This window comes from Mastigoproctus giganteus, chromosome 14 (genome assembly GCF_048544385.1).
Source record: "Mastigoproctus giganteus isolate SK-2022 chromosome 14, ASM4854438v1, whole genome shotgun sequence".
Lineage (NCBI taxonomy): Eukaryota > Metazoa > Arthropoda > Arachnida > Uropygi > Thelyphonidae > Mastigoproctus > Mastigoproctus giganteus.
In genome coordinates this window covers 45350504-45374299 of record NC_143588.1, presented here as the reverse complement: position 1 = coordinate 45374299, position 23796 = coordinate 45350504, and the positions used below count along the sequence as shown (strand labels likewise).

Sequence of the window (23796 nt, the reverse complement as noted above, 5' to 3'; positions counted from 1 at the left end):
TAGCATTCTTCTCAAGATAGTCCTGAATGGCATCCTTAACCATAAACTCTTAACCATAACTATTTACAAATGAAAAGCCTTTTGTGGCAATGGGAAATTGTGGGAGCGAAGTTAAAAAATATGTAATTAATGATATTGAAATTTCGCAAGATTATTTAACGAAAAAGCTTTCGAGCCTACAGACCAGTAAGGCTCCTGGAGTTGATGGAATATACCCTATAATCTTAAGAGAGGCGGCAAGCGAGTGCATTGAACCATTGAGGCTAATTATGCGAGCATCACTAGACTCTGGGGAGATTCCCTTGGATTGGAAAAGTGCAAATGTATCTCCCATACATAAGGGTGGCTCTAAAAGTGAAGTTGGAAATTATCGACCTGTCAGTCTGACTTCAGTAGTAGGGAAAATCATGGAGGCAATGATCAAGGGTGGAATTCAGGATCATTTGGATCGAATTGAAGTTCTCAAGGATACTCAGCACGGTTTTGTAAAGGGAAAATCATATTTAACAAATCTGGTTCGCTATTTCGAAAGAGTCACTCACGAGTTGGATTTGGGGAATAATTTCGACATTGTTTATTTAGATTTCAGCAAAGCTTTTGACTCAGTCCCACATGAGCGGTTGCTTAATAAGCTGGAACAGGTTGGAATCACTGGGAAAATCCTTAGATGGATAGAAGGATGGCTTCAGGGCAGGAGGCAGAGGGTTGTGATAAATGGCTATTCCTCAGATTGGGTTGATGTAAGAAGTGGGATTCCCCAAGGATCAGAATTAGGACCACTGTTGTTTTTAATTTTCATAAACGACATTGATGAAGGGATAGAGGGCGTGATGTCTAAATTTGCAGATGATGTTAAAATTGGTAGAGTAGGTAATGATCACTGTCAAGCTGAGCTTCTTCAGAGAGACCTAGATAGACTTCAGGAATGGTCAGAAAAATGGCAGCTGTGCTTTAATCCAACAAAGTGTAAGGTATTACACCTGGGAAACAGTAATCCCAAAAAAACTTATTCACTTGGTGGAGTTCAACTAAACCCAGTACTGGAGGAAAGGGACTTGGGTGTTACGATACGGTCAGACATGAAATTCTCTGAGCATTGTAAACAGGTTGCAAGGAAGGCCCATGGTGTCCTATCGATGATCTATCGAACTTTTGCAAGTAGAGATAGGGACGTGATAATCCCATTATATAAGGCTTATGTTAGACCACACTTGGAATACTGTGTTCAAGTATGAAGACCGCACCTAAAGAAAGACATCGAGATTCTTGAAAGGGTGCAAAGAAGGGTAACTCGCCTGGTGAGATCGGCAAAAGAGCGTCCTTATGAAGAAAGACTTCGAATATGTGGGTTGCAGAGTTTGGAAACCAGACACCTTAGAGGAGATTTGATTGAGGTGTTTAAGGCTCTGAGAGGCATCAGTAAAATGAATGAGGACGAAATTTTCAAGATTATAAATGATGCTAGAACTAGGGGACATAAATTCAAGTTACGGGGGGGAAATGTTTAGATTGGACTGCAGGAAGTTTTATTTTAGCCAGCGAGTTGTAAATTACTGGAATAAGTTGCCTTCATGGGTGGTAGAGGCCAACAGTTTGGGGAAATTCAAAGGTCATCTGGATAGTACTTTCGGGTAAGGGAAGCGCATAGGATGATAGGTTTAATTTCCTTTTTATTTATTATTTTTTTTTTTTTTATTTATTAATTATTATTATTTATTTAATTTATTTATTTATTTATTTTTTGTTTTTATCATTGTTTTGTTCGGATTTTTTTTTTGGCTGGTGCAGCATAAGCCATAGGCTTTCTTGCACCATGCGGCTGTTACTAATACTAATACTAACTCCATGATCCTCCCTACCACAGAAATCTAACTCACTGGCCTATAGTTACCTACCTCATATTTGGCACCACCTTTGTAGACTGGAGAGATATCGGTATTTCTCCAGTCTAAGGGAATCTTTCTGGATGTACAATGATACTCATTAACATTCCCAATGGTTTGATACACTCATAAGAAGCATTTTTAATTACAACTCAATATATAACAAAACATCTTTCCCTATAGCCTTGCCCTCCATTAATCTCATTAGCTTTTCTAACAAATGCGTGTCTGAGATCATTATATTACTTATTTTATAGCAGCCTGATATCCTGAACATTCCCCAGAGTTTTGAGCTTGCTTTCGATTGTAAACATCAATGGGAAGTATCTGTGCAACTCAGCTGCCATTTCTGCTGAACTTTCTATAGATCTTCCATTTATCCAATTATACAACCTATTGGATTTACTGTCCTTTCTGTTTTATTCACATCACAAGATTACCTTTGTTCTTAGCTGTCTTTGCTAATGCTTTCTAATAATCAGCTTTTGCCTGCCCTTTTCCATTAGTGGCTTTGTTATATATTCTCTTACAATACTCATACAAATAGGAATCACATAGCTTTCTCTAACTGTCCAATGCTTGCTTCATTTGCTCAATCAAACTCTTAACCTCACTTGTCACCAATTCTGGCATCTTATGTTTATGTGAAGTTTATGGAATTTGACCACTGGTATGAACGCTAGTTGTCAAAATCCATAAACTTCACGCATGAGTTTCTTTAGAGAGGGAAGTTCCAGGAGTTCAAAGTCTTACAGGGAGCTAAAAGATTTTGTGATAACTTAGAGGGAAGTGGAAGAGAAACTGTTGAAGCTTAACATAAGAAAGTTGCCTGTGGTGGATGGGATCTATCTGATTATATTAAGAGACACAGCAAAGGAGGGTAAGAAAATCCTTAGCCATAATTATATGTGCATCTTTGGATCTTTGGGGTTTAGGAGAGGTTCCTATGGACTGCCGATGTGCAAATCTATCCTCAATTCACAAAGGGGAGGGGGTCAAAGGGTGATATGAGTAATTATAGATCTCTTAGCTTAACTCAGTTCTGGGGGGAAAAATTGGAGTCTCTGGTTAAAGTAGTAATGCATGTTCAACTAGACATGAATGCACTTATACTGCAGTAACAGCATGGATTTGTTAAGGGATGATCATGTCTGACCAATCTGATTGAATATTATGATGCAGGAACTAAATACAAGAAACTATTTTGATATCATACACTTGGATTTCAGGAAAGGTTTTGATACTGTTGCACATAAAAGACTGCTGTACAGGAGCAGTGTGGCATTAAGGGCAAGTTACTGCACTGGATAAATGGATGGTTGAGAAGGAGAAGACTGTGTGGTTATTATTATTATTATTATTATTATTATTAGCTATATGGTGCAAGGAAGCCTGAGGCTTATGCTGCACCAGCCAAAAAAAAATTCCCCAGTTACCCTAAGAGAGAGAGAGAAAGAGAGAAAAGTAAAAGGGAATCACCAAGAAGAGAAGAATGATGATATCCAGCTCAGGACCCTGGGTGTGCCAAACCCATACTCACGAGATGTGAGCCCCTGGTTATTAATAGACAGTACTCTTCATGGACTAATGTTATTATTGGAGTTCCCCAGGGTTCAGTGCTAGTCCCACTGTTGTTTTCCATATTTATTAATGATATTGATGAAGGTATATCAGGCTTAATGTCTAAGTTTGCAGATGATACAAAGGTTGGCAGGGTGGTTAATGACAGTAATCAAGGTAACCTATTGAAACAAGATCTAGAAAAATTGGACTGATGGGCTGAGAAATGGCAATGGAATTTTAACATTGACAAATGCATGGTACTGTATATGAGTAGCAGTAACCCCAGGATTAGTGTGGTGGAAAATGAAAGACCTGGAGGTAATTGTACAGTCAAATATGAAGTTCTCCAAGCAAGTCAGACAGGCTGCCTGCAGACAACTCATGGGGTTTTCTCAATGATATACAGGAATTTTGCTAGCAGGGATAAGGAGGTAATTATCAAAAAGACTTTGGTTAGGCCATATCTTGATTACTGTATACAAATTTGGAAGCCTCATTTTAGGAAGGATACCGATCTGCTTGAATGAGTGCAGAAAGGGGCAAAGAGACTGGTGAAGGGAACGAAAGGGTGGTCTTACCAAGACAGGCTTTAGCTCTGCAAACTGCTGCATCTGGAGACTAGGCACTTAAAAAGTTATCTTATTGAGGCGTTTAAAGCTTTGAACAGATTGAGCAAGCTCAATGCTGATGGCATTCTTTCTATTAGAATGAGCAGAAGCCTGAAAAACAAGATGCATGGTATATCAGAGACTGCTGGGAGCCATTGCGGTACAAGTAAACACATGGGTTGTGTTAGGGTAGCTAAGAATAGAAACAGGTGCAGGTATACTTGCGTGTACACCAATGCTAGGAGTTTAGTAAATAAATTTGATGAATTTGAGGTATTGCTCAAAGCATCAAAGGCAGATATTGTTGGGATATCAGAGACGTGGTGTCACACAGATATAAGGGATGCAGAACTGCAATTTGGGGAGTACAACGTCTACAGAAAGGATAGACAGGATAGGAAGGGGGGGAGGGGTTATGCTATTAGTTAAGAAACACATAAAATCCAAGGAAGTGAAGCCAGTCGACATCGCTGGGCAGTGCAGTGTTGAGTCAGTTTGGTGTGACATAAGCATTGGAAGATCAAAATTGAGAGTAGGAGTGTGCTATAGGCCTAATGACTCTGATGAGTATAATAAGGAACTGTACAGGGAAATAGAGTGGGCCAGTAAATCAGAGAGTCTTATAATGGGAGATTTTAATTTCCCAGATATTGACTGGAATTTGGGGGCTGGTTACTCACACACTAGCAGGGCTTTTGTGGATTTATTGGATGATTGTTTTCTACATCAGCATGTTCGGGAGGCAATGTCCTATATCAGGCTTAATGTCCAAGTTTGCAGACGATAAGAAGGTTGGCAGGGTTGTCAAGGACACTACTGACACTATGCTGCTGCAACAGGATTTGGAAAGGTTGAGCAGATGGGCTTCGAGGTGGCAAATGAAGTTTAACATTGACAAATGTAAAGTACTACATATGGGAAACAGCAACCCCAGAGCAACGTATCAACTCTGTGGTACTACACTGACAGTGGTAGAGAATGAAAGGGACCTGGGGGTGGTGGTGCAGGCAGATATGAAGTTCTCTGAGCAGTGCAGACGAGCTGCAAGAGTAGCTCATGGTGTATTGTCAATGATATATAGGAATTTTTCTAGCAGGGATAAGGAGGTGATTATTCCCTTGTATAAGGCAATGGTCAGGCCACACCTAGAGTACTGTATACAGGCCTGGAGGCCTCATTTCAGGAAGGATGTAGAGCTGCTGGAACGAGTACAGAGAAGGGCAACTAGATTGGTGAATGGGACAAAGGGGTTCTCTTACGAAGAAAGGCTTAAGTTTTGCAAATTACAGTGTCTGGAAACTAGGCACCAGCGGGGTGATCTGATAGAGGTGTACAAAGCCTTGAATGGTTTGAGCATGCTCAATGCTGATGGGATTCTTCCTCTAGCTCAGAAAAATCACCTGAGAGGGCATAAATTCAAATTGAGGAAAGACAGATGTAGGATAGATGTGCGGAAATTTGCCTTTAGCCAGCGGGTGGTTGGTGGGTGGAACAGACTTCCATCCCTTGTCGTGGAAGTTGATAGCCTAAATAAGTTTAAGGCTCAGCTGGACAGGTATTTCGAACGAACAGAGGGGTGAAGTGGAAGTGGTTATTTTTATTTATTTATGTTACTTTTTTTTTTTTTTTTTTTTGGCTGATGCTGCATAAGCTTGCTTTCTTGCATCAAAAGCCTCTACTAATGCTAATGCTAACTAGAGGGAGTAATACTCTTGATTTGATTATCAGCAGTGATTCTTCATGCATTAAGAATCTGCAGATAAATGAACCACTAGGTGGCAGTGATCACAGTGTGCTGAAGTGGGATTTACTGAAAGAGGTAACTACCATTAGGGGTAAAGGGAAGGGTTATTGCTTCCGTAAAGGCGACTACGATGGACTGAGACAGTATTTAAATTCTATACAGTGGGACCAACTGATGATGTTACCAACAGCAAATTCAAAATGGGAAGCATTCAAAGAACTTATCTTGGAAGCTACTAGGCTTTACATACCAACTAAGAAATATTGTTCAAGGTTTAGGCCAAAATGGATGTCAGATGAACTAATGAGGCATATGGCAGAGAAGAAAAATGCATGGGATACTTACAAATTAACACATGACACAGAAGCCTATGATAGATACAAGTTGATATGCAACCAAGTTACAAAGGAGGTTAGGCAGGCGAAGGCAGATTACGAGAAATCCTTGGCAAGGGATGCAAAGAAAAACAGCAAAGAGTTCTTTACTTATGTAAACTCTAGAAGGAAGGGGATGAATCAGATTGGTCCACTTGATATTGATGGGTCAACTGTTGATGATCCTGCTCAGGTAGCTAACAAACTAAATGAATATTTTGCATCGACATTCACACATGAGGAGTTATTCAGCAAGGGGAATGCCAGAGGTGTATTCAACTCTAGCAGTAAGCTACAGAATCTTGAAATAACTGGGAGTAAAGTGGAGGAGAAACTGTTGAAGATAAACACAAGAAAGGCACCCGGGGTGGATGGGATCTATCCAGTTATATTAAAGGAGGCAGCAAAGGAAGTAAGCAAACCCTTAGCCATAATTATGAGAGCTTCCTTGGACTCAGGGGAGGTACCCATAGACTGGAAATGTGCAAATGTGACCCCAATTCACAAAGGAGGATCAAAGGCTGACACAAGTAATTATAGACCTGTGAGCTTAACGTCTGTTCCAGGAAAATTAATGGAGGCACTGGTTAAAGAAGCACTGCAGGATCATTTAGACAAGACTTCAGTTATAGCTCAGACACAGCATGGTTTTGTTAAGGGGAAGTCTTGCCTAACCAACTTGATTGGATACTATGATGCAGTCACAAAAGAACTGGATGCAGGGAATAACTTTGATATTATATACTTGGATCTTAGAAAGGCTTTTGATACTGTTGCACATGGAAGACTGCTACACAAATTGGAGCAGTGTGACATTGGAGGCAAATTGCTGCTATGGATAAAGGGGTGGTTGAGGGGGAGAAGACAGAGAGTGGTAATCAATGGACACTGCTCATCATGGACTAATGTTATTAGTGGAGTCCCTCAGGGCTCAGTGTTGGGTCCATTATTGTTTTCTGTATTTATAAATGATATTGATGATGGTATATCAAGCTTAATGTCCAAGTTTGCAGATGATACAAAGGTTGGCAGGGTTGTCAAGGACACTACTGACACTATGCTGCTGCAACAGGATCTGGAAAGGTTGAGCAGATGGGCTGAGAGGTGGCAAATGAAGTTTAACATTGACAAATGTAAAGTACTACACATGGGAAACAGCAACCCCAGAGCAATGTATCAACTCTGTGGTACTACACTGACAGTGGTAGAGAATGAAAGGGACTTGGGGGTGGTTGTGCAGGCAGATATGAAGTTCTCTGAGCAGTGCAGACGGGCTGCAAGAGTAGAATTTTTCCAGCAGGGATAAGGAGGTGATTATTCCATTGTATAAGGCAATGGTCAGGCCACACCTAGAGTACTGTATACAGGTCTGGAGGCCTCATTTCAAGAAGGATGTAGAGCTGCTGGAACGAGTACAGAGAAGGGCAACAAGATTAGTGAATGGAACAAAGGGGTGCTCTTACGAAGAAAGGCTTAAGTTTTGCAAATTACAGTGTCTGGAGACTAGGCACCAGCGAGGTGATCTGATAGAGGTGTATAAAGCCTTGAATGGTTTAAGCATGCTCAATGCTGATGGGATTCTTCCTCTAGCTCAGAAAAATCACCTGAGAAGGCATAAATTCAAATTGAGGAAAGACAGATGTAGGATAGACGTGCGGAAATTTGCCTTTAGCCAGCGGGTGGTTGGTTGGTGGAACAGACTGCCATCCCTTGTGGTGGAGGTTGATAGCCTAAATAAGTTTAAGGCTCAGCTGGACAGGTATTTTGAACGAACAGAGGGGTGAAGTGGAAGTGGGTTTTTTTTTTTTTTTTTTTTTGGCTGATGCTGCATAAGCTTGCTTTCTTGCATCAAATGCCTCTACTAATGCTAATGCTAATGAAGAAGGATGGTTTCTGGGCAGATGTGTGGAGGTTTGTCTCCAGCTGCCAGGTGGCTGACTGTTGTTTCAAACTTTTATCTGATATTATGGAAGTGGGCATTTTGAATAAATTCAAGAAAGAACTACACAAAATTATTGGAGGGGTGGACAGAATGTGGGAAGGTTTTTTTTTTTTTTGGCTGATGCTTTATTAAGTTTGCTTTCTTGCATCATATACCACTACTACTAATGCATTTGTGGCTTTAAAGATAAATCCCTTGAACATATCCCATTGTCTATTTGTATCCAACCCATACAATAGTCGCGCCAGTTAAACGAGCCTAAGAAATATCTCATTCCATTTAGCCCTCTCTTGAAATTGAATCTATCTTTACCTTTAACTGCACATGGTTTAGTTTCAACTCATTTTATGGTATTATGGTCACTGCCTGCTATCGCTATCCCCCCCCTTTCAAGTTTTTCATACAATTAGGCTCATAAGTCAGAAGGGCTCATAAGTCAGTTAGGCTCATAAGTCATAAGAGAGCTCTCCCGCTACACAACTGAACATGTTTGGATAAATGGCAATTGTCCCATTTATTCGAAAATATGTCAACACACAAATAGGAAGGGACCAAACAGTGATTCCTGAGGGATCCCATTGTTACACTGGTCCATCTGAAAAAGTTGAGATAGCAACTTTTCAGCAGTGAGGAAAGTATGAATGAGAGAATTGTTTTCTTTCACCCCCTTTCTGCAGATGCCAAAGTTAATTTCCTTGCGACATTTAGCTATTATGATACTCTACACGCTTCCATCATGTGGTCTGCCTTCTGATCTTTGTAAATGCGAGTAACCAATCCCCCCTCTCTCTCTCAAGTCACAGATTTACTCTACTATGAAATGTTATTCTCATATCTGAGGTGGTGTCCAGATCTTCTGTTATATAGCTGATTTGCCATGAAGCGGAAGACCATGAAGGACTTGTCCTGATGACAATGTGGAGTGAGTAGAGGAAACCATAAAAGACCTGCAAGCCACCAGAAAATGAGCATCTCAGTTGGGATTACCAAGAACATCAATGAGGCACATTTCTGGTCCACACATTCCGATCTATAAGAAATATGGTGAAGTAGCCCATGACAGGAGTCATACATGATAGCACATTCTAATTGCCTAAAGAGATTTTTGTCATACTTCTCAAAGTCATTTGGCCTGTAACATAGTATATCCCCACTATCATCTTTCCTTTACTGCAAGTCATTTTAAACCACAGTGACTCAACATCTGCAATACCTTGATCTGATTCAGGGAAGATTCTTCTTGCCTTCAGAGTTTCTGATTGTAAGCATCATTCCTCCCACTTCCTTCCTTCCCTATCTCTCCTGAACATACAGTATTCACCAAAATGAAATTCATTTCATATCTCTGAGTAGTACTATGTCTAATTAAGTCTAACCACATCAGCATTACCTAACCTGACCTGATCGAAAGCTCAAATTCATTTAATTTGTTCAGAATACTCCTGACATTACTATATAAATAAATTAAATTTTTTACATTATATTACTTTTGACAACCTGGATACACCAATTTTTTTTCTTTTTTCATTTCTCTGCACCCACAAATGACAAATCAACCATGATCAACCAAATTCCAGCCGTTCTCTAGAAAGTTTACATCATCAAACTCTAAAGGCTTCGCCCTGTTGCTGCAACCATATATATCTGTCTACTGCTGAACGTTTCATTTCCTCATATCCCCTAGAGTTCATTTTCCTCATTAGGTTTTCCAAAATTTTCTTCCTTGGTCATCCCCTTCCTTTCTTTCCCAATATTTTTCCTTCTGAGATATTCACTAAAAATTTGTTATGTCTTAGGGTGTGTTCTAAAAATTTAGATTGTCTTTTTTCTGCCGTCGTGAGTAGCTGCTGCTTTTCTTGCATCTTGTTCAAGACAGATTCATTGGATCGTCACTCGGTCCAGCTAACCCTCAACATCCTCCTCCAGACCCACATCTCCAATGACTCCAGTCTCTTGATATCTTGCTTGCATAATGTCCAGGTTTCACTTCCATACAGCAGCACACTCCAAACAAATGACTTAGCAAACTTTTTCCTGGTCTCCCTGTCGATGTGTCTGCTGGTTAGAATATTTTGCTTGTTACTGAAAGTTTGCTTGACAAGAGTGATTCTTCTTCTGATCTCTGTCGCGCAACGGTTGTCCTGGGTAATGAAATTCCCCAAATAACAAAACTGTTTCACTTGTTCCACTTTGTTGTTCTCCATTTTGATGTTTGTTTGAGGTTGTTCATCATTCTTGGTGATGACAAGTATTTTAGTCTTTTGTGCATTTATCTTTAGATGTGAATCTGGTAGCCTTAATGATAGCCTTTCCAACATCTTACACAGCTCATGCTCTGAGTCAGCTAATAATGGTATGTCATACGCAAATCTGATGCCCATCAATCTTGATACCCTTTGCTTCCTGCTTCATTTTTGTTATGGATTCCTCGATAACATGTTGAAAAGGTACGGGGATAAACAGCAACGCTACCTCACACCTCTCCTGATCTTTGCTTCCTTTATGGTACCGTTAATATCTAGTTCAGTAAGTTGTCTTGTACACATGCAGGATAAGCCTTCTGTCTCTCCAGTCCAGGCCAAAGTTTTTCATGACTCTGAACAACTTCTTCCAATTTATGTTATCAAAGGCTTTTTGTATATCAACAAAAGCAATGTATGTTCTCCTAGAGTTTACATAGGATCCAATATATTAGATCCAATTATAAGCTTGCTTAAATTTTACACAATGTCAATTTTATGAGACATCCCTGTTCCACAAGTCGATATCAATATTGTAATAATTAATTACCTTATTAGAATAATTCATACTGCAATAATTAGACTCAAACACCAGCCAAGCGATTAATTTTTTTAATAATTCACATATTAATAATTATTAATATGATATTAATTTAGAATAATTATTAGAATAATTCACAAGAAAATTCCAATTCTTAATTCTTGCTGACACAATGGACTTAATCTCAAACTTTTTTTTTTTTTTTTTTTAGTATTCACCACCCAACAAAATTTAGTGGACAAAATGTTATTGATCATTGTTAGTTAACTGATAATTATATTCACTTTTTTTTTTTTTTTTTTATTCAATTCCTTCATTTTTTGTGGAATTCTCCATCAAACAAAATAAAAGATGGCAAACTTATCAATCCCAGTTAGTAAATTGATTGTCAGGTAATCATGTTATACTATGATTTTAGTATTTCTCACCAACCATTGAAGTAAAAACAAAAACCAAAATCTTAAAAAGCTTTATATTTAAATTTACAATAAATTTACAGTAGATCAAACAAAACAAAATAAGTGTGATTATACAAATATTACTGATAATAAAATACTGAAGGCAAATTAAAGGCTAAAGGCAAATTAAGATAGGATAAAACAAATGTAGTTTACAGTGAATGTACAAATAAAATGATAATAAAATACTGAATTAAAATACAATAAAAATATACTAGATTAAAAGCGCTAAAATAACTGAAGCTTCCAAAGGCTTCTGCCTCACTGTTGAGGCTAATTAAATGTAGAATTTTTTGAGATTATGTATTTGCCAAAAACTGATCTTAAAAGGTCCATAGTCTCTTGAGCAGTAGATGCTGTTGCACCATCTTGTTAGAATTACCTTGTTGTATTGCCTACAAACTCTGGACTTAAAAAAAAAATTTCTAACTATGGCTTGATATTGGTCATTATTTATGTTGACACCATGACAGCAGCACTATCTTCATCATCCTTGAAGAATTAAGGACCTTTCAGATGTAACACCACACAAAACTGTACAGTGAAGTGGGTGCATTTGTCGCTGGTGAACTATTTTTTGATTACTGATATCCTGGAATCTACTGTTTTGCTTATTGATGAAATCATTTAAATGAAACTGAGCCTCATCATTCATTATCAGTTTGTGAATGAATTCATAATTTTCTCTAGCCAATTCTTGACAAGCAACTGCATACTGTAAGCCCTGAACCTGATCTGTTGGTTTCATGCACCAGTTGCAACTTTTATGTGAATAGGTGTAAACAGCTTCTCAAAATGTGCTTCATTAATGTTCTTGGTAATCCCAACTGAGATGCTCATTTTCTGGTGGCTTGCAGGTCTTTTATGTTTTCCTCTACTCACTCCACATTGTCATCAGTACAAGTCCTTTGTGGTCTTCCGCTTCATGACAAATCAGCTATAGGCCCCTGTTTTTGGAATTGTGCAATGAGATGTGAACATGGATTCTGATGTTAATGATCTGACTTTATAAACTCTTAAATAAGCTCTCTGTTTAAATAGAGTGTTGGATAGTGATTTTTGGTAGGTTTCTCAACTGTGTAAGTCCCAGTTATTAAATTCCAAGGACTTCTTTATCTGCAACAAAAATTTTTTTTAAGAACTGTTATAGGAAAAAAATTTACACAAATTTTTAAAATCCCTTTGACTTTTGGCCCACCCTGTATTACTTCTTTTACTGTGAGCTCCATAATTTTCTTTTGTGCAGAAGTCAGACTCATGCTGTACATTAATAAATATGCTGTATAAGCTTGCTTTCTTGCATCATTTGCCACTATTAATACTAATGCTTCACATACTGTTGTGGTTTATAGTTTTCTAGGACATCTCTGGTTGATTTGTGAATTAAGATAAAATGCATAAATGATAGTTGTTTGAGGGATACCTCAAGTACTAAGCCAACAGTAAACAGTGTATTTAGATTTGGACAATTTAACACAATTGAGGATTGTTTTAATAAATAGAATTCCCAATTGATTCATATTGTCTCATATTTGCATGGTTTTTAAAAATGAGGAGTGATCAGAAAGTTCAGGAGCTGAAATAATAATTGAAAAATGAAGCTTGCCAGCTGTTTGGTCAAAGTAGTTTCCTGGATGTTGTATACACTGATTCCACTCCTTTTACAACTTCTGGAAGCATTCCTGATAAGTTTTTTTCAAATTGTTCATTGTTCCTATGCCACATTCTGAATAACTTCCTCAGTCATTGCAAATCTGTGACCTTTCAAGAGGGCTTTAAGTTTGTGAGGAGGACAAAAGTCAGAGAGCTTACCATCTGTTTGTATGGATTTCCTCGGATATAACCTCTTTGATGCTATTTACACCGATTCCAATGACACCTCCATAGCCAGGGGGCAGGAGCAGCAGTGCGTAGCACATGCTTCTTGATTAGACCGGCGTTCGAGCCCGTGACCACCAAATATGGAGGATGCCGAAAGGTCAGGGAATGACCACCGCATATCCCTTAGCAATATGGCGTTAGTTGCTAATGCTCCTAAAAACCAAAAATAATATAACAACACCGATTCCAGTGCTTCCGCAATTTCTGGAAGCATTTAGCATTAGCAAAGGCACATGATGCAAGAAAGCAAACTTATATAGCATCAGCCAAAGGAAAAAAAAAACCCTTATTTCACCCATCCACTCGGTCCAAATGTTTGTCAAGTTCTGAGTTCTGCCTTGAATCTATTTAAGCTATCAACTACAACGTCAGATGGAAGTTTGTTCCAGCAATCAACCACACGCTGGCTAAAGGCAAACTTCCGCACATCTATCCTACAACCGACTTTCCTCAATTTGAGGGCAAACCATAAGCACCATCTCCCACAACAGTTAAGGACCACGCAGCTCTCTGAACAGCTTAAACTGCAGCGTTTACCAGATATTGCCGGAAACGATTAATAACTACAATCAAAATGATGACTGGCACGATATCATCACCATGCTTCTAGCAGCTTTGTGAGTGGCACATCCCACCATCTGCATTAAGAGGCACAAAATCCTTGAGAATGAAGACCAACAAACTGAAGATGGCCGACAGGTTTATACCAGCCAGTGCGTTAGAATCAATTCAGTGCCTAACACATATCGGAATTGACCTACTAAGGCTCATAGAAGATCCGAAATATAGGAAACAAACCGCATTGTGGCTTGCTGAGGCTACCGTTGCCTAGTAGTTGTGTGAATTTCTGTCAAGAACTGTGTGTATGCAATTGAATAATGTATATCTCGCACAGTGGATGTGATGTTAAGATGAACTTTTGTATTACAATTGCCAAAATTACAAGTTGCTGAAATTTATTCGCTGTCACACGATTTACTTCATGGGGAAGCATGGAAGCTATAATCGAATCAAATTTCACAAAATCGTGTTTCGTAGAAATAATGTTTTACTTACACATCACTTCATAATATAACTTCAACTTACCAAGTTCAAGCTTAATTCACAATTAAGCTGTAATCACATAATTACATTGTTGAATGTTAAGTATTCACTTAACACCGATATTATTTAGTTATTTAATGGGAATTCGGGTGAATAACAAAAAGACACCGACATCGTGGCTACATACCTATCATGGTCAACAATGAAATCTGCACTGCATGCTTTGCAGTGACTGATTCGTTTCACCTATAAAAAATGTATATTGACAAGTTGCCAATGGCAACCAACTACCAGATATTCACTGGAATGCAAAATGTGTCACTGCCTGGTGCACAGTGAGGTTTACAGTTAATTAAACTTCAAAGTTGTAAATGATTTCGTGTTTTTATTTGTTTATTATTGAAATAATTACTAGAAATAGAGGATGCGCATACTATACACAGGTCCTGTTAATAAAAATATTCATTGCGTTGCATTGTTCTTCACAAAATTTCATATAACTCCGTTCACTGTATATCTAGATTAAATGGCCGTGGGTGCTGCAGTGCCTATGGACGAGCCAACCCCGGAGGCATTAAGGAACATTCAAGATGAACATTCAAGATGAACCTGATGTTTTGAGAAATTTGAGAAAAGTTTAGAACCTGATATTTTGAGAAATTCGAGAAAAGTTTAGAACCTGATGTTTTGAGAAATGTGATGTTAAATGCACTCAAAAAGAGCATGTCTTTATGAAACTGAAAATGGAGGTCACTTAAGTGACTAAATTTTTCATAATTAGTTTTAATAATTATTTCATTAAATAAATTAAATTTTTAATTTTATTTCTTGCATTTTTCCTCAATTTTTAAAAATTTATAGGCATTACAAACCCCTTCACAACTTTTGGCACAGCCTATATAAGACCACATGGCTAGGAACCAAGTTGAAAGTTAATCACAGCATGAATTTGTTGGGGAGGGGGGTTGATAATTCCTGAGAAATCTGATTAGCTATTACGAGAATCTAGATTAGATTAAAAGAATAATTTGACCTCATTATTAAGATATCAGTGAAGCTTTCTATACAGTCCCACATAAAAAACAGCATAAATTAGAATAATATCCTTGAAGACAGTTGCAAACATGTTTCCAAGTAAGAAAGTTGGGGCTGCTACCTGATATCAAGCACGCCAAATTTCAGCAACACACATTTTAACAACACACTCCTCTGACTGCACCTTCGCAATGAAAGGCTCATTTATTAATTCAAGACATCATTCATTTTAATACAAACCTAAAATAAAAACTAAAATTAAATTTTTTTTAATTGAAACAAAAAGGGCTGTTTCACAGATGCCACACGAGTGTCACTGTTAAACTGAAGGTGCAAGTGATGGAACATTTAAGATCTGAATTATTTCAATTTATGATCTTTGAGGATCAAATGAAATGCATAATTTTTGGCTAAATGGCCTCCTCAAAATACCTACACTTCACATGTTCACCAGATCAACTAATACACTAAAACAGTGGTTTTCAAATGGGGTGCCGCAACAACATTCTTGGGGTGCCGTGTAATTTGGGTTCAAGTTACTTAAGGTTATCATTATTATTATTTTGAAATTTATATATTTATTTCATTATAAAAGGGTACAGTATCCATTTTGTACATATCTTTTTAATTTTGTGGTGATCTATAATTGATCTTTATTTAGTACCTCTATATAAAGAATAAAATTATTATACAGGTATACATTTAAAGGTCGAAAACCACTGAGTTAGGTATTTCTTTTGTCCTAGGGGTGCTGTGAAAAAATTACTGGGACACTAAGGGCGCCGTGAAACGAGAAAGGTTTGGAACCTCTGCACTAAACCATCAATTACAGTCTCTACTTCAAGAAATTCGCACAATTAGGTGACCCTGGCACAGACCTACCTATCTTTTTCTGTTCCCATCCTGAGTCTAGCTTTTCCATAAACGCTTTCCAAAGATTCTTCATCCTGAATAATCCTTAGAATAAGTCCAGGAGCAACAATAGCAGTTCATTCCAGTTATACTGCTTATGTTTGATTCCAAAGCCAAGTCATCAGCATACACAGAGAGAGAGAGAGATTACATGGATATGGTTCTATGTAACTGAAGAATCAACTGAATTAATTGGAAAGTGTCAAGTGTAAACACAGTTGTAATGGTCAAATATTCCAGATGTTTTAAAGAGCTCGAGAGTTTTTAGTATTTCAACTCAAGCATGAGTCAGTTACAAATGTTCCGCCCAAATCGCAGTGTTGGGAAATTGTAATGAAGTCGGAATTAAAAAACAAACAATTCGTGCGGCCTTCAGACATTACATAACATACCTTGAAACAACAATTGCTCTCGGGAGAGTGAAAGAGTTATATTTAAATTAAACGAAATTTTGATTTCAATAACCCATATTTCAGACAAGTTTTCCACTGAACTCGAATAAGCACAGAAACTGCATATACCACCAATTCATGCACATCTCAAAAGGGTTATACTTATATACTCCAAATACGTTGATACACATATATACTCAAGATCAACATACGTTGTTTAAGTACAGTCCTTCTATAAATTCAGAATTTCAAGCTGCCTGTATCCTACAGCTAGTTAAAAAAGGAACAATAATAATAAATACCAGGCAACAGCAAATCCGTAACCAAGTTTTACCTGTAGTTCAAGCCGACGCTTTGCAAAGGATAAACACAAACAATATTTAAACCAACAATTGTTGAAGCGGCTTGTGCAAGGCAGGCCATTATTCGTTCAACTCGTCTACCATAAATTTATTTACAGTATATTACATACACTGGTGTTCTGAAATGATATCATACAGTACCAAAACGCAGGCTTTATATCAACCAACATTGATCTTTGTCACAATCAGAACCCACAAAATAATACCAGCAACCAAAATTTGTATGTTTGATTATAAACATGTAATTCCTGCCCTCTGCTGGCTACCACTCTTGGGCTGTATATTTCCCAATTTTGCAGATTTAGTATATCATAACAAGCAAAAAAATCGCAACACTTCACATAGGTTACTTTGTAGTTGCAGTAGGGTTTTAGGAATATCGGTGATGAAGGCCATATTACTCCGTGTATACTGTCTATAAATTGCATGGGTTCTGATGTCAATTTTCTGTTTACTGCACGAAAAACCCGAGTTCCGGGAGAAAACCCAAACTACCCTCGCCTGAGACCGACTAAATCAGCCATCAGCCATGTTGTGAAAAAAGCCCATGAAAATTCCTATTGTCATCGACAGGACTCGAACCCAGGTCTTTTCCACCCGATGTGGGGAGGACGGCGATTCTACAAACTGTGCTATCCACAAGCGCACTCCTGCATTTCTCAGACTAATTCTACGATACTCCTAGAATCGCGTCTTCCACCCGTTCCTATAAAATAAAAAATGTTCAGACAGTTCTTATTCGTCCCCATTCAGCAGTAACATGTAAAAAGGATCTTGTCTCTTGACGACGCCAATGGATAGCTGTAAATGTTCTCTTGACCTAATATTGTTGTTGCTAAAAGGTCACCCAGTAGAGCCACTGAGCTTCACTGCTGTTTCGGTTCGTTCGTCGATAAAAGAAATGTGTCATTTAAGCCTCTGAATACCAGTTATTTGTGGTCAAAGTAAAAAAAAAAAACATGAATTTAAAATAATTATGGGAACATTGATTCACTTAGAGGTAACTTCAGGACAACTAATAAAAAGAACAACCGATGACTGAATTTAATGATACTTCGTACAGAAGGAATAGTTGACTCGAATATAACTCGAAAAGGAATCATTTTTAGACCTAGGTCCATATGAACATTTTGCATCACTGTGCTCAGGAGAACACGCTCCCAAAGTTTGACGAAAACTTTCCAAAACACCATGTCCGTATGTAGATCCCTTCTCCCTCTTATTATACTGTTAGTATCCTGTACTATGACTCACTGCAGATCAATCCTGTGGCATAAGGATCTATGGACATACTCTTTTGGTATGATGAAGATGATGCCTGGAAAGCGCGTGTTTCCCAACAGTGAAGTTAGCAGGTATCGAAGGGTTAGCGATACTTTTCTTTGTTATGGATTAGGTAACCTAGTCGCAGTGCATGTAGCCATCAATGCTTTGTCCTACACTAATGTTCTCGACAATAATATTTCTAATACAATAATAATATTTGTAATTACAATAATAAATGTAAAACCGCCTACGCAGATGACCTTGTGTTATATATCCCAGGTAAATTAAGGCTAGTATTGGAGACAAACGGTAATTAGTATTAGTATTAGTATTAGTATTAGTAACGGCCGTATGGTGCAAGAAAGCCTATGGCTTATGCTGCACCAGCCAAAAAAAAAAAAAAAAAAAAAATCCGAACAAAACAATGATAAAAACAAAAATTAAATAAATAAATAATAATAATTAATAAATAAATAAAAATAATAAAATGAAATTAAAAATTAAATAAAAAGGAAATTAATCCTATCATCCTATGCGCTTCGCTTACCCGAAAGTACTATCCAGATGACCTTTGAATTTCCCCAAACTGTCGGCCTCTACCACCCATGAAGGCAACTTATTCCAGTAATTTATAACTCGCTGGCTAAAATAAAACTTCCTGCAGTCCAATCTAAACATTTCCCCGCGTAACTTGAATTTATGTCCCCTAGTTCTAGCATCATTTATAATCTTGAAAATTTTGTCCTCATTCATTTTACTGATGCCTCTCAGAGCCTTAAACACCTCAATCAAATCTCCTCTAAGGTGTCTAGTTTCCAAACTCTGCAACCCACATATTCGAAGTCTTTCTTCATAAGGACGCCCTTTTGCCGATCTCACCAGGCGAGTTACCCTTCTTTGCACCCTTTCAAGAAGCTCGATGTCTTTCTTTAGGTGCGGTCTCCATACTTGAACACAGTATTCCAAGTGTGGTCTAACATAGGCCTTATATAATGGGATTATCACGTCCCTATCTCTACTTGCAAAAGTTCGATAGATCATCGATAGGACACCATGGGCCTTCCTTGCAACCTGTTTACAATGCTCAGAGAATTTCATGTCTGACCGTATCGTAACACCCAAGTCCCTTTCCTCCAGTACTGGGTTTAGTTGAACTCCACCAAGTGAATAAGTTATTTTGGGATTACTGTTTCCCAGGTGTAATACCTTACACTTTGTTGGATTAAAGCACAGCTGCCATTTTTCTGACCATTCTTGAAGTCTATCTAGGTCTCTCTGAAGAAGCTCAGCTTGACAGTGATCATTAACTACTCTACCAATTTTAACATCATCTGCAAATTCAGACATCACGCCCTCTATCCCTTCATCAATGTCGTTTATGAAAATTAAAAACAACAGTGGTCCTAATACTGATCCTTGGGGAACCCCACTTCTTACATCAACCCAATCTGAGGAATAGCCATTTATCACAACCCTCTGCCTCCTGCCCTGAAGCCATCCTTCTATCCATCTAAGGATTTTCCCAGTGATTCCAACCTGTTCCAGCTTATAAAGCAACCGCTCATGTGGGACTGAGTCAAAAGCTTTGCTGAAATCTAAATAAACAATGTCGAAATTATTCCCTAAATCCAACTCGTGAGTGACCCTTTCGAAATAGCGAACCAGATTTGTTAAACATGATTTTCCCTTTACAAAACCATGCTGAGTATCCTTGAGAATTTCAATTCTATCCAAATGATCCTGAATTCCACCCTTGATCAATGCCTCCATGATTTTCCCTACTACTGAAGTCAGACTGACAGGTCGATAATTTCCAACTTCACTTTTAAGGAAATACTAGATCTACAGAATTGGACAACTGTAAACAAACTCGAAATCTCAGAGTCAAAAACCAAAATCATGATTTTTAGTCATAAACTTGATTATAACACACCACCATCAATCAAAATTAATAACATGCAAATTCCATACGTCCCACAAAACAAATATCTGGGACTGTAAATTGACGATAAATTCTCTTTTATTCCACATGTCAGGAATTTGGCAGTGAAAATTAAGAATTTACAGCAAATGTGATACGTCTGTCGCGAACAGATCGGGGCATCAAACATCAGACGTTAGCACTATATAAAAGGCAATATTTTTGCCAATAATATCATATGCAGCAATTGTATGGTTCCCACGGGTAACTCGCGTGAAAGTAAAAACTAAATTATTATAAATACAGCGTGTTATGATTCTGGAAACTCGTAGCTGCTGTAGGACAACTTCCACAAACGCATTGCAAGTTATTTCTGGATGCATTCCTTTAGACCAATATGTGGCATTCAGGGAGATGATTTTGTATTTAAAGAAAGGTCAATCGGTTAATATCTTTAACACTGAAAGTAACCCGTTTTTTTGGATATAAAACAAGAGAAGATATGGTTTAAATTTATTACAGTTTGGAAGAACAGATGGCAGAATAGTGATACTGGTAGAACTACTAGGTGTTATATACAGGATGCTTCATTTGTTACTAAAAAAGAAATAAATAAGTGATTTTATCCATCAATAACAACCTCATTTATATTAACAGGACACGGGTCGCTGAAGGATAAGATTTGCAGTTTAGGACTCGAAACTGATCCCTGTTGCACTTGTGGTGACAGGAAGGACTGGATACATGTGCTACTATCATGCCCTTTGTACCAATATCTAAGACTGGAGTCAGTTCAACAAACTCAACCCATTAATGAAGACAATGTAAACGTTCTGTTGCAAGACGACAATAACTTTAAGGCTTCCAACCAGTCTTCGTTTTGAGCAATATTGTACAATGAACCTCGAAGGGTTAATGGAATTGTGTCATATCATGTATTTTATTATGTAATGTTTACAATAGGAACTTATGTAAATAATACTTCCAAGATTGGGAAAACATTGATTTTATTATTTGTATGGATTGCACATGTATTTGTACTTCTTTGTTATTATGGCTTGATCCAGGTTAATCAAATATCTTTTGGTCCATGGTATGGACTAGGGTGACTGCTGTTACTTAGACATTACTTAAATATAGACTGAGATACCACCATTAGTCTTTTTTTTTTTTATTTTTTCCACGGTTAGGCAGCTTGAGGAATCTTTTTCGTCCATCGGTATAGCACTTCCTCCGATGGACGTCGCTTATTGGTGCGCTATGCACTAGACAGTAAAGCAAGGCCCAGGCTCACATGCCTAGGGACAGGCGCCGAGAAGCCACTGTCCAGGTGGCGCTCATTTCTTAACGAAATGGCCTAAAACTATCAGTCCTGTACACAGCAGTACTGTTGCAACACAGAATTCTCAAGGTGGAGTTGAGGGGCCACCCAAAAAAAGAATACATACACACATACATGTCACATGTATTCATATAATTATGATGAGAATGTCAGTGTATATAAATTTATATAAATTTAAATATAAATTAAAATCTTGAGAATGTATATAAAATTGTGTAGAAATAAATGAATTAAAAAAAATAAAATAAATAATAATAATAATAATAATAATATATACCCAACTGCTGATATCAACATACCTACCAATTGTGACAAACACCTTGATGCGATTAAACACTTTGATGTGACAAAACCCCTAAACCAGATACAGACTGAGAACCACAATAACTGGACATGACTAAGCCATTGAGAGGACTTGATCTCCCAACCATGACTCCACATCTTCAATTGTGACAGTTATTTGGACGTGACTAAACTACGGAAAAGGACCTTGCCTTTCGACCACTGGAACACATGACTAAACTGAGGGCCGACCCCAATACTTGCGGGACCCTGTTGAAGAATTAGTTGTAGGGTCATGTTCAGAAATTACTTGCCGGGCCCTGTTTGTGATTTCCTTACCTCCAGAAGTTAAAAATAATACAGATATTATTGAAAGTGAGTATAACATAAAAATTACATTTTATGTTATACAATAAATTTAATTTATTGTATTTCTAAACTCCATTCCTAAACTAAATATAAATTTAGTTTAGAAATGGAGGAATTACCTCTATCTTGCAAGGATTACAGCTCCTCACACCAGGGATCCACTCAATACGAGAATGAGACAACATTCAACATCTGTCCTTTCATCCCGCTCCTCGGTTTCGGAACTTGCATTCCATGCGATCAGTAAAGGCCACACCTTTCTATTCAACGAAGCAAAAATTCTGAGCATCTAACATGATTACACCAAACTATTAATTTCGGAGACGCTTGAAATTAAATTACATCAAAATTCAGTCAATGTACATCACCCCTACCCTATCTCAGATTCATGGTCCTTCACACGCATGCTCCAGGATCGCAACTTCAGTAATCTCCATGCTATAAAATTCCGCCGCCATACTCGCGGGTTTCACTTTCCTGTGATCATGACCCTTGTCGAAACCCATCCACTTCAAGGAAGTAAAAAAATTCTTTAGTTTCTTAATGTTTCAGAGGAGTCAATGTTTTTTTATGTTTGAATATTAGTTTTTAAAGTATTAAAATTATGGATTCATTATTTATTTTGTTTCAAAACATTTATATTGTTTTTAAAATACAGACGTATTTTATTCTCTTGCTCAAAGGTTAAGGCTGGTGATTCGATGTATTTTGGGATCGGACTTGGGGTCCGCGGGCCTTCGACTCCTTGGTGCAGTGGATCATTGCATTTGTCTTCGAGGGTTTGGAATACATGTCATCTATTTATATAATTTTTCAACAACGGAAAGTATCAGCACTGAAGTGTTCTACAGGACATCATAGGAGTAATTCCTCCATTACTAAATTAATTTATTTATAGCGTAGAACGTATTGAGCCTTTGCTACTCTGTTATCTATTAATTATATATATATATATAGTATGTAGGTCCTGTCACTGAAAGCTCAAGAAATTAGGTGGCTGGATCTGCCAGAGAATAATAAGCAGCCTGGCAACGTGTACGTGGGATCCCATTAGGGTCCTGCAGCCAAAAGCCAGACCACAATTATTGCGCAATTGTGGGAAACCACTGGTGGCGCCCCCTCCCCAAACACTATATACACTATATCGTTCCGTATGCCATAAATTGTGACAGTTATGTGGAGGAGTCTTTAAACTTTCCAACACGACAGGGCTCCAGGTCTCAAGGCAAAGATTGTGAAAGCATGATTGGAAGATATTACAACCGAGACAATGCAATGACCAGAATAGGTCTATGTTGAAAATCTCTGAGATGAAGTGAAATGCAAAGCCAAAATGACCCCTTCATTAATAGAGCTTAAAAATGATTTAAAGAAAAACCGAAGCATAGCATCTTTAGCTTTCTACCGGAATTTAATACGAAGTCTTCAAAACAGCACATTAAAATAGTTATTATGACCAAGGGTGGAACATCACAATATTAATGAAGACATATTTCGTTCGTACCTACAAGTATCCCCTAACTTTTGGTAGGATTGCACACATATAATGTGATTATAATATTGGCCCTCTCTAGGCGGCGTTTCATGAATCACCGTGAATTGAAATTTATTGCTTTTATCCAGTGTTTTATCTACAT

At 37.8% G+C, this 23796-nt stretch overlaps 2 protein-coding genes across 2 annotated transcripts in view; one reads left to right on the top strand and one right to left on the bottom strand.

Moving 5' to 3' along the window:
* The window catches only part of LOC150075102 (uncharacterized), a 59175-nt gene extending 42101 nt beyond the window's left edge, over positions 1–17074 (bottom strand). The window contains exon 1 of the mRNA XM_090388840.1: positions 16952–17074. The gene's annotated coding sequence lies outside the window, so the exon portion shown is untranslated. The remainder of the gene's footprint in view (positions 1–16951) is intronic.
* The window catches only part of LOC150075101 (uncharacterized), a 158002-nt gene that overhangs the window by 32454 nt on the left and 101752 nt on the right, over positions 1–23796 (top strand). The window lies entirely within an intron of this gene.